Source organism: Leptinotarsa decemlineata, unplaced genomic scaffold (genome assembly GCF_025532065.1).
Source record: "Leptinotarsa decemlineata unplaced genomic scaffold, Ldec_3_MD MMD2_P_RNA_scaffold_14, whole genome shotgun sequence".
NCBI lineage: Eukaryota > Metazoa > Arthropoda > Insecta > Coleoptera > Chrysomelidae > Leptinotarsa > Leptinotarsa decemlineata.
In genome coordinates this window covers 901869-914323 of record NW_027412528.1, presented here as the reverse complement: position 1 = coordinate 914323, position 12455 = coordinate 901869, and the positions used below count along the sequence as shown (strand labels likewise).

Sequence of the window (12455 nt, the reverse complement as noted above, 5' to 3'; positions counted from 1 at the left end):
TAAAAATATATTAAGAAAAAAACAGATGGAGTACAATATTGTGTAAAAACAAGACTCATGTACTCCCTGGACAAAGTTTTTATTACAGTTATCACTATAATAAAAAGAGCACTGCATAATAGCGCCAAATCTGCACTCGTATCGTATCGGTGAAATGAATACAGGGAAACCATTGAAGAGTTAAAATATATAAAAAATACATTAAAATCTTCTTTGAGCGATATTTCTTCCATTTCTTTCTATTAATGAAATTATGTTCATCGCCAGGTGGTTTTAAGATGGCAGCATGGGTACAATCAATAGCCCCTATGACTCCCGGAAAATGCCATTTCTCCATCAAAGCCATTTTCAATACATTCCTTTCCCGAATATTCTGAGGGAATACTATATATTCTACACCCATCACTTCAACTATTCGAATTGATACTTCATGTATTGCTCGATGAACTGCAGTTTGACTCAAACTGCAAAAAGTTTCCTCACCAACACCCCTTTGGTAAGTCCCTGTGGCGTAGAAACGGAGAGCGCAAAATATCCTACTTTCTATTCTAATACCTCCTCTTATGCGAGGTGATCTCAAATGGGGGGTTAATACGGCTGTCAATCGTCTTGTCAAATGTTTATTTAACCGATACAATTCAATAAATTTCTTTCAGGAAGATCGAATGGATTGTATATATTCCTTAATTGAAATCTATGGCTTCTTAATCACCTTATATTTATGAAACTTACAAACAAAATTTATTAAAGAACTGAAACTGAGAAGTAGGTACAGTATAACTCATAGGGACGGTATTTTCATACTTGCATCCTACATATTTTTAATTTCTGCTAGAGTAATTATTTATAGTGATGTTAAACGTGCAGTTTTGAGCAGTGGTTATTTGAATACCACTAGAACTGAGAGCTGGATCCAACGCAGTTTTCGTGATATTTTCACTAACTATATTATATATACAGCTGGTATCCCTCGGAAATACTTGGCTGATTACAATCAGTTTCATTAACTTCAGTGACTCCCATAATTAGGTTCGAAATTTTTTGCTTTTTTGCAAGAGATTGCTGCACATATCCTTCAGCGATATTTGTAGGCTTCCAACCTCCGTGTTGCTTTAAAGTAAAAATGTCTCCTCCAGAATTTGCAAGTAAACTTGCCGAGGTTCTTCTAAAAATATGCCCGGTATAATTTATGGCATTAGGCAGTTTTAAAAATTCTGCAATTTTTGTAGGAATTTTAGCTATAGTATTTTTCCCAACCATTTGGTTGATACATTTTCCTGCTCTATAGCAGACAAATAAACATGTCTGATCTATTTTAGGGCGTAACGATATATATTTTCTATAAATATCAATATAATTAGGGCCATTCCCCAGTGAAGCATTGATTACAAACGTTCTCTGAATATTTGTTTTAGAATTTGGTATATTTACTATTAATATTGAACCTTTATCTTCAATATCTGTAGTGGCCATTTTAAGGAGCTCGTCACACCTGCATGCTCCTGAAATTCCGAAAATGAGGAGAATCTACAAAACAAAGAAAAATAATTTTAAAAAAAGAAAAAAAACTGTCGACGCTGGAATTCGAACCAAAAACTACAAGGCCGTCATGAATAATGAGCGGTGCACCAACTCACTGCGCTACTGAGCCTAATAAACTACTTTTGGGGAAACATAAACATAGCATAAAGCTTTAGCTCTATTATAATATTTAACTTTTATTTTTTAAATATATTTACTTCTCGAAAATATCTTACCTTCATTAATAAATAATTATTATCGGGGGCTTCTAATAAAAATTTATTTAGTTCCTCTCTTGAGAAGGTTTTTGCCTTATTAGATTTATATCCTTGGTTTTGCCTTTTCAAGAAAGCAATTAATTTTGGGTATTTAATATCCATATTTTCTTTTATTTGAAGCATGGTACGTAGCATCGAATACTTGGACCACAATGTAGAGGCTTTTAGTGTATTTGCTAATATCGAAAAATATCCCAACATAACATTTTCTGAGTAAATACGAATATGCTTTTCTTCGGCCCATCGCTTGAAATGTAAATATTGTTTTTCGTATTTATCTTTAGATTTTTGGGGCAATAAAGATTGTACCGTTAGATTAACTTGTTCCAAAATATCCGGTGGTGTATTATTTATATCTTCAAAATCGCTTGAATCACTCATTTTTTAAATATTCTTAATATTTTACAGATATACCTATTATGTATGGTGAATCACACTTTGAAACTGTCAAACGACCATAGCTTGCTATAAAATTTGTCATAAATTCGAAAACCGGATGGATCTATGAATCTAACAAATAATCAATGAAAAAATCGTTAAATTAAAATACCTACTAATTTATACCATATTGCAAAATACAGATTGTTCTATAAATAAACACTTATGTGAAGTTAGCGTCGGGCGCCAGCGCTCAAATTTAGCGCCCACCCCCCACTTTTGAGTCCGATTTACACGGCACATATAACGGACTGGTATTATGAGGATGACTTTGATGGGCTTTCGATTCGAATATATTAGTTTCAACTTATCACATGGTAACTTGACACCAATTGAATTAATAACACAAAATATATTTATGCAAGGTAAAAATGTGTTTAGATATTGAAAAGCTAGGTAGGTCTGTAGGTACCAAATATTGCCGGTATTGGGCTAAATGGGGTTCACTTCTACGGACTAATATTTTGTCTCCAAAAGCGAAGTTTTGGGACTGATTTTCAAATGATGTAAAATACTGAGAGTATAGAGTAGTGTGAAATTAAAATTTTTTCACTACATCATAATAACGGCAGCATTGCTGAAATGCAGTCCAGCCCTAAGAATTAAAATTAATATTTTCTAAAATCAGATGTTTGTGGCGGATTTTAATGTAGTGTGAAATGTTTGGAATATGGAGTACTGCAACAATTCAGTTTTTCAGTTCTTCAAGATATCAACAACATTGCTAAAATGGCGTTTATCCATATACACTATTATTATTATTTTCTGGAAACGGTTCTTTGTGACGGATTTCGACGTAGTGCAAAATGTTGAGGATATGAAGTACTGTAACTATCCACTTTTTCAGTTCTTCAAAATATCGGCAACATTGCTAAAATGGCGTTTATCCATACACACTATTATTATTATTTTCTGAAAACGGTTCTTTGTGACGGATTTCGACGTAATGCAAAATGTTGAGGATATGAAGTACTATAACTATCCAGTTTTTCAGTTCTTCAAAATATCGGCAACATTGCTAAAATGGCGTTTATCCATATATATACTATTATTATTATTTACTGGAAACGGTTCTTTGTGACGGATTTCGACGTAGTGGGAAATGTTGAGGATATGAAGTATTCTAACTATTCAGTCTTTCAGTTCTTCAAAATATCGGCAACGTTGTTAAAATGGCGTTTATCCATACACACTATTATTATTATTTTCTGAAAACAGTTGTTTGTGACGGATTTCGACGTAGTGCAAAATGTTGAGGATATGAAGTACTATAACTATCCACTTTTTCAGTTCTTCAAAATATCGGCAACATTACTAAAATGGCGTTTATCCATACACACTATTATTATTATTTTCTGAAAACGGTTCTTTGTGACGGATTTCGACGTAGTGCAAAATGTTGAGGATATGAGGTACTGTAACTATCCACTTTTTCAGTTCTTCAAAATATCGGCAACATTGCTAAAATGGCGTTTATCCATACACACTATTATTATTATTATTTTCTGAAAACGGTTCTATGTGACGGATTTCGACGTGATGCAAAATGTTGAGGATATGAAGTACTATAACTATTCAGTTTTTCAGTTCTTCAAAATATCGGCAACATTGCTAAAATGGCGTTTATCCATACACACTATTATTATTATTTTCTGAAAACGGTTCTTTGTGACGGATTTCGACGTAGTGCAAAATATTGAGGATATGAAGTACCATAACTATTCAGTTTTTCAGTTTTTCAAAATATCGGCAACTTTGCTAAAATGGCGTTTATCCATACACACAATTATTATTATTCTTTGAAAACGGTTCTTTGTGACGGATTTCGACGTAGTGCAAAATGTTGAGGATATAAAGTACTATAACTATTCAGTTTTTCAGTTCTTCAAAATATCGGCAACATTGCTAAAATGGCGTTTATCCATACACACAATTATTATTATTCTCTGAGAACGGTTCTTTGTGACGGATTTCGACGTAGTGCAAAATATTGAGGATATGAAGTTCTATAACTATCCACTTTTTCAGTTCTTCAAAATATCGGCAACATTGCTAAAATGGCGTTTATCCATACACACTATTATTATTATTTTCTGAAAACGGTTCTTTGTGACGGATTTCGACGTAGTGCAAAATATTGAGGATATGAAGTACTATAACTATTCAGTTTTTCAGTTTTTCAAAATATCGGCAACATTGCTAAAATGGCGTTTATCCATACACACTATTATTATTATTTTCTGAAAACGGTTCTATGTGACGGATTTCGACGTGATGCAAAATATTGAGGATATGAAGTACTATAACTATCCACTTTTTCAGTTCTTCAAAATATCGGCAACATTGCTAAAATGGCGTTCATCCATATATACTATTATTATTATTTTCTGAATATGATTATTTGTGATTTATTTTGAAATATTGCGGATACCTACTTGATGAATATCTTTAACGTATTGAAGTAGGTGCTACTTTATTGTGAGAAAATTCTAATGACAACCCTTGTGAAATCTACGTTACGATTTTTCATACAGTGCACATAATGAGCAAAAATTTTGGGTATATCAAGTAGTATATGGCCAAAAGTTTTCAGTCTTTCAAAACATTGACATCTTATTCAAAGCGGCATAAACCTTTCTGAAATGATTATTCAATCATTTATTTGCATTTCTGTAAAATTTTCAAAGTTTGGTTTTGTGAACAAACATCCAGTATTCTTGAATCATATCAATGATATCTCAATGCTAGCGCACTAGTGGAAATTTTCGAATTTCTTTTCGATTTTAGAAATCTTTTACTCTATCAAAAAATCACAAGAGACCTTATTTGAAGGTAATAAAAAATTATAAAGATCAATTCCTTTACAAATCTCCTCTAAAGTGCTAATTAATTGAGTTAAACGCATCTGATTGTAAATTTATTTCTATCCTCACCACCTATTAAAAGTAAATGTATTACGCGTATGGGCATCACTTGTTCTCCGTTACATTCGAACTAGATGTTTTCACATACCGATTAGATTGTGCCATCCGTCCCGAACTGACTTCGCCACATTCTTGTATAGTCTATAATACGAGCAACTTTCTGTCTTTTCATTTCATAGTTCATTTCATATTATCAGTCGTGATTTCTATTTAACATATTTTTGTTTCTGAAAAGTGTGAAGCGTGATTTTTATTTTAGTTATTTTAATTGCCATAGTTCATTTTTTGTTTAAGTTTTGTTTACTAATCTGACCTTAGCGAAATGAAAGATAAAGTTAATAATATTGTCACTCGAATACAATTTCTAAAGGGTGATATAACATACAATGAGCTAGTGGCCTTTCAGTTCAATGACAATTTTTACGACAAATTGGTTGAACAAATTCGTAATAGGGAAGAGCGCAAAAAAAAAAAGAAATGGATTTTTCAATTAATCCAAAGAAACTCAAATAATCTGAAGGATTTATTGGAAAACAAATCGATTCGATCACATGGCAGTGCCTCCAAAAATTTTTCTGATGAAGTAGTTTCATCTGAAGAAGTCGCCCCATTTCAAATGCGATCACCGACCAATCCAAGTGATAAAATAATAGAAAATCCTGAATATTTCGAAGAAACTTTAGAATTGTCAGATGAAAAATGTTCGTTACCGGTAGTCCCTTTGAATGAGGATTTGGTAGGTCATATTTCTGATAATGGAGTGATCCAGAAACTGAAAGAAAAATATAGTATTGAACATTCTACACCCTTAGAAAAAAAATTGAACAATATCAATAATGAGGGGGATCATTTCACTTTATCATTCAGTTCAGAATCAAAACTCTTAGATTTCAGCAAGAAGGGCTCAAACAATAATAATCAAATGGAAAGTGAAAGAAATAATGATAGAAAAATTAAGAATGATACCTCTCCTCGTATCTGCAAAAGCCTTTTCACCGAATCTTCGATCAGCTTAAATACAATTTCCACTTTGGAAAACGTAACAGATTCGTCACTTTCAATTGTCAGTTTTAACATAAAGAAACCATCCGAGAATAATCGGGTCCTTCCACATACCAATCCATTTAAGCATAAAAATATAAAAAGAAGCGATTATTCACAATGCAACTTTCTCGAAGGCAAGTTCTACATCAATAATCAACAATGGAACACTATAAGTAATGAAGGAAAACTGTCTAAAAAATATTATCCATATTTTTTCCGAAACCAGTTGAGAAAGTATGTTAATAATAGTTGTACTGTTGCCTTCTATAGAACAAAATATTTGAAAAACAAAATAGTTTTGTTCGCATACAGTCGAAATAATTATCAAAAATGCAAAAATTTCAAATTTGATATTTCGAATGATATGCAACATGGTAAAATAGTACAAGTTTTTAGTACATCTTGCGATTATTGTCACCCATTTAAAATCACTGATCAAGTACGCGGTGTAGAAAGAGATATAGCCAAGAAAATGCTGAGGAACATGAAGCCCTCTGAATTCAGAAAAAAAACAATTTTGAAAGCCGATAAATCTGCCATTCGGCGAGGTCAATTGCAGGATATCAAATCAGAGGAAGTAGTCCGTAAAATTCGCAGTGAAACTCAAAATAGTCTTAGGAGACATGAAGATGATATGGTCGATCTCATATTGTATAAAAAGGATCATTTCAATTTTGTCAAACAAGTCTGTTCTCCGTTGAACGTTAAAATGTTCAGTTCACAACAACTAGAGATTGCGAAGACTTCTACTAGTAAAGTTTTCCATTTTGATGCCACAGGGGCAGTTGTGGATTATAATAAAAACGACGATAAAAAAATATTATATTATTGTGGCGTTGTTAGTTTACCAGAAAAAAACATCTGTCCTATTCTGGAAATGATATCATGCGAACATGATACACTTGCAATTTACGAATTATTTGTAAAATTCAAGAAATTCTGCCAGGAGAAAAAAGCATGGCCAATATTTGAAGTGTTTGTCAGCGACTTTAGTTTCGCGAATTTGAACGCGGCTTCGAAAGCGTTTAATAATATGCAATTAGATAATTATTTGAACTTATGCTTCGACTATCTCCAAACGAAGAAACACTTTCCCTCAAAGAAAACCAAGTTGTATTTATGTTGCGCTCATTTCATAAAAAATTTATTTCAATTGATTGATGAAAATACCAAAACAATTGAAAATAAGCCAATAAGGAACTGTATTAAAACATTGTTCGCAATAGCGTTCAATATAACTGATCTCAAGGAAGCAAGTGAATGGTTTAAAAATCTAACTATAATATTGTCATCGGAATATCAAAACGACGTACTTGATGAAATTCTATCTAAAATGGATACTTTAGATTGTCTTGAAGCCCAAGAGATTTCGGTAACTACAAGTAAATCGAGTGAAAATCTGCTCAATCAAAAAAGTTTAAGAAAAAAATCACCTTTCTATAATTTTTTTTTGGACATATATAATCGAAATAGGCTCACAACGAAAAACAATTACAATAAAAATAATTTTTATTGCCCTTCCTTATTAGAAATCGTCTTGGATAGATATATGGGACTATTTCCTTTGTGGTCAGCAGTCGTTACCAAGAAAAGACTGAGCAACGCTTTAATAGAACGATGGTTTGGTTTTCTCAAAACAGATATATTGAAAGGAGCCAGGGATCTCAAACCTACTACTTTCATAAGAAAAGTGAGAGGTCACATCTTGAAGGTTTTCACCGAAATTGACCTAGGTATATCGAAACATAAACTATCTACACTCCCCAGAACTAACCAGTTCATTGTTTCGGATGATGATTCTGCAGATAGTACTACTAATGCTGAAGAACAATGGAACAGAAAGCCAAAGGCCAAATTTACCTTCTTCTCTGGTAGATATCTCAAATATTTACCATCTTATAAATCTACGCAGGCAGTTAGTAACACGGAAAATAAAATGATCTCATTGGATATTCTAGAAAATAACTTGGTGAACGATTGTCAATATTATAAAATATTCGAAACATTTTCGTACTACATTGGATTTTATGAGTTTGTGAAAGGAAATAGATTTATATCATCGGAGGACTTCAATGTTTTGAAATACAATGACTTATCCCGGATACTTTCTCCAAAATTAATGAATACTTTAGCTGCGATTATAATAACAAAAAATAAAAAACAGTCAGATGTAGCTGTATGGCCCTGCGCCACTTCATTTTATGAATTGGAGAAAAATATGATATTAGGTAAAATTTTGCCTTTTAAAAAAAAAACTTTCATTCCGTTTCACTTTCTTGATGAAAAATGGATTCTTCTGACAATTAATTTCAAAAATAAAACATTGGACATATTCAATCCATACGGAAACACGGATATTGAGAGCAAAGAATATCTGAATAATTTTCAGAACTATTTGAAAAAATATAACGAGAAAAAATCATTATATGCTACTTTCAAAAAAATTGATGAAACTGGATGGAAATTTAACAAACAAGATGTTATACCAGTTCAGTGTGCTTTCGAGGCCAGCATTCACATTTTATATCAGTTAGATATTATCACTTCTGAAACTTTCAGTACTGACTCACTTTCTGAACCATTACGAATTAAAGAATATTGTGAAAATCTCCAACTTATCTTGTTGAAATTTTCATCTGATGTTATGAATTTTTGTCCTTTGTGCGGCCAATTTGAAGGGCAGCAAAATACAAATTGGGTTTGTTGCGAGCTTTGCACAAGATGGATACACTTCAATTGCGACAATAGAATATTTGAATTTACGTGCCCTTTAGATTCCCCAGACGTTGTATATTATTGTCCCATTTGTAGTGGAAATTTCGATGTGAAACCTTTCCATAAGTTACAAAAAAATGAAATTATGCCCAATGCTCTAAAATGTAAACCAGATCATTATATACCTTCTGATGACTTAGGAAACTATGTCATCGCTAGATATGACTGCACATTTAACTTAACAATTGAGGATTATTTGACCTTGAATAAATATTTGTATATATCTAATACTGTATTTTTCATAATCTCTGATCTGATTTACTCCGAAAAACCAGATCCAACTGTGAAAATTTGGAGTATATTCAAAACGGATTTGTTGTTATTTCAACTGAACACACTGGAAATCGATTTTTTCAAAGATGATTTGTTTAAAAATATCGATAGTAAAGTGAATCTTATCCCCATTTTGCATAATAAACACTTCACAATGATAATTATTGATTATCTGAAGGGAACTTTTTCATTTATTGATCCTTATGGTTCAACAAAACAACAAAGGTACGAGATATTTAATAAGTTTTGTAGATTTATTAAAACACTAAATAAGCATACGCCATATCAATATGACTTGACTGATTTCAAAGTCATCAACGAAACACACTCACAGCAAACTGATTCGTACAATTGTGGAATTTTCGTTTTACACTACATAAGTTGTATTTTAAATCGGAAAGAGCTGAATATATCTTTCAACCCTGATAATTATTGTTCATATCTTAAGGAGTATCTACTGAAGAAATCAGAGAATATGGAAAGATATTGTTTAATTTGTGGAAGATATGTTGACAATTTGAAACAAGTTTTTAGTTGCAAACGCTGTAAAAGAATCATTGAACCAAATTGTTTCAAACAGTACTTTGAATTTGAGGAACTCTGTCCACTATGCCGATATGTATAGTAGTATAGTAACTAGAATAAAGTGTGTCTGTCACAAATATGCTTTAATACTATACTGAATTTAATTATAAATTTCAAATACGCTATAATCTTAAGAACACTATTGCAATAGGTTTTCTTCTTTGAATTGAAAAGGGGTATACTTAAACAAGATAATAATTTTTGGGAAAGAAAGGTTTTCTATTTCTCCATCTTTATACAAATAATGTTGGGAGTCATTTGACTTCGAATAAGTCTTATAGTCTATTTTTCTATAATAATAATACTTTATTTCCGTGTAGACAATATACATTGTATAGGAATAGTCAATAAAAGAAATAGAAATAAAGATAAAAACAGAGTATAAGAAACATACAAGTTGAAACAACACCTTAAAACTAAAATAATACCATACTTATCTAATCTAAAAAATTCATTCAATGAATGAGTATTTCGAAAATATTTAACAAAAACTGAGTTTGGCAACGATGGCAATATTTTGAAGAACTGAAAAACTGGATACTTACAGTACTTTATATCCTCAACATTTTGCACTACGTCGAAATCCGTCACAAAGAACCGTTTTCAGAAAATAATAATAATAGTGTGTATGGATAAACGCCATTTTAGCAATGTTGCCGATATTTTGAAGAACTGAAAAAGTGGATAGTTACAGTACCTCATATCCTCAACATTTTGCACTACGTCGAAATCCGTCACAAAGAACCGTTTTCAGAAAATAATAATAATAGTGTGTATGGATAAACGCCATTTTAGCAATGTTGCCGATATTTTGAAGAACTGAAAAAGTGGATAGTTACAGTACCTCATATCCTCAACATTTTGCACTACGTCGAAATCCGTCACAAAGAACCGTTTTCAGAAAATAATAATAATAGTGTGTATGGATAAACGCCATTTTAGCAATGTTGCCGATATTTTGAAGAACTGAAAAAGTGGATAGTTATAGTACTTCATATCCTCAACATTTTGCACTACGTCGAAATCCTTCACAAAAAACCGTTTTCAGAGAATAATAATAATTGTGTGTATGGATAAACGCCATTTTAGCAATGTTGCCGATATTTTGAAGAACTGAAAAACTGAATAGTTATAGTACTTTATATCCTCAACATTTTGCACTACGTCGAAATCCGTCACAAAGAACCGTTCTCAGAGAATAATAATAATTGTGTGTATGGATAAACGCCATTTTAGCAATGTTGCCGATATTTTGAAGAACTGAAAAAGTGGATAGTCATAGTACTTCATATCCTCAACATTTTGCACTACGTCGAAATCCGTCACAAAAAACCGTTTTCAGAGAATAATAATAATTGTGTGTATGGATAAACGCCATTTTAGCAATGTTGCCGATATTTTGAAGAACTGAAAAACTGAATAGTTATAGTACTTTATATCCTCAACATTTTGCACTACGTCGAAATCCGTCACAAAGAACCGTTTTCAAAGAATAATAATAATTGTGTGTATGGATAAACGCCATTTTAGCAAAGTTGCCGATATTTTGAAAAACTGAAAAACTGAATAGTTATAGTACTTCATATCCTCAATATTTTGCACTACGTCGAAATCCGTCACAAAGAACCGTTTTCAGAAAATAATAATAATAGTGTGTATGGATAAACGTCATTTTAGCAATGTTGCCGATATTTTGAAGAACTGAAAAACTGAATAGTTATAGTACTTTATATCCTCAACATTTTGCACTACGTCGAAATCCGTCACAAAGAACCGTTTTCAAAGAATAATAATAATTGTGTGTATGGATAAACGCCATTTTAGCAAAGTTGCCGATATTTTGAAAAACTGAAAAACTGAATAGTTATAGTACTTCATATCCTCAATATTTTGCACTACGTCGAAATCCGTCACAAAGAACCGTTTTCAGAAAATAATAATAATAGTGTGTATGGATAAACGCCATTTTAGCAATGTTGCCGATATTTTGAAGAACTGAAAAAGTGGATAGTTATAGAACTTCATATCCTCAATATTTTGCACTACGTCGAAATCCGTCACAAAGAACCGTTCTCAGAGAATAATAATAATTGTGTGTATGGATAAACGCCATTTTAGCAATGTTGCCGATATTTTGAAGAACTGAAAAACTGAATAGTTATAGTACTTTATATCCTCAACATTTTGCACTACGTCGAAATCCGTCACAAAGAACCGTTTTCAAAGAATAATAATAATTGTGTGTATGGATAAACGCCATTTTAGCAAAGTTGCCGATATTTTGAAGAACTGAAAAACTGAATAGTTATGGTACTTCATATCCTCAATATTTTGCACTACGTCGAAATCCGTCACAAAGAACCGTTTTCAGAAAATAATAATAATAGTGTGTATGGATAAACGCCATTTTAGCAATGTTGCCGATATTTTGAAGAACTGAAAAACTGAATAGTTATAGTACTTCATATCCTCAACATTTTGCACTACGTCGAAATCCGTCACAAAGAACCGTTTTCAGAAAATAATAATAATAGGGTGTATGGATAAACGCCATTTTAGTAATGTTGCCGATATTTTGAAGAACTGAAAAAGTGGATAGTTATAGTACTTCATATCC

The 12455-nt window shown here is 31.9% G+C and overlaps 1 long non-coding RNA gene across 1 annotated transcript; it reads right to left on the bottom strand.

Moving 5' to 3' along the window:
* Positions 1-5671: 5671 nt before the first annotated feature.
* LOC141482700 (uncharacterized) lies at positions 5672-10485 on the bottom strand. The gene is made up of 2 exons (XR_012465671.1): positions 10384-10485; positions 5672-5933 (listed from the first exon to the last, which is right to left on the bottom strand). It is a non-coding gene; the product is annotated as an uncharacterized lncRNA (long non-coding RNA).
* Positions 10486-12455: the final 1970 nt, after the last annotated feature.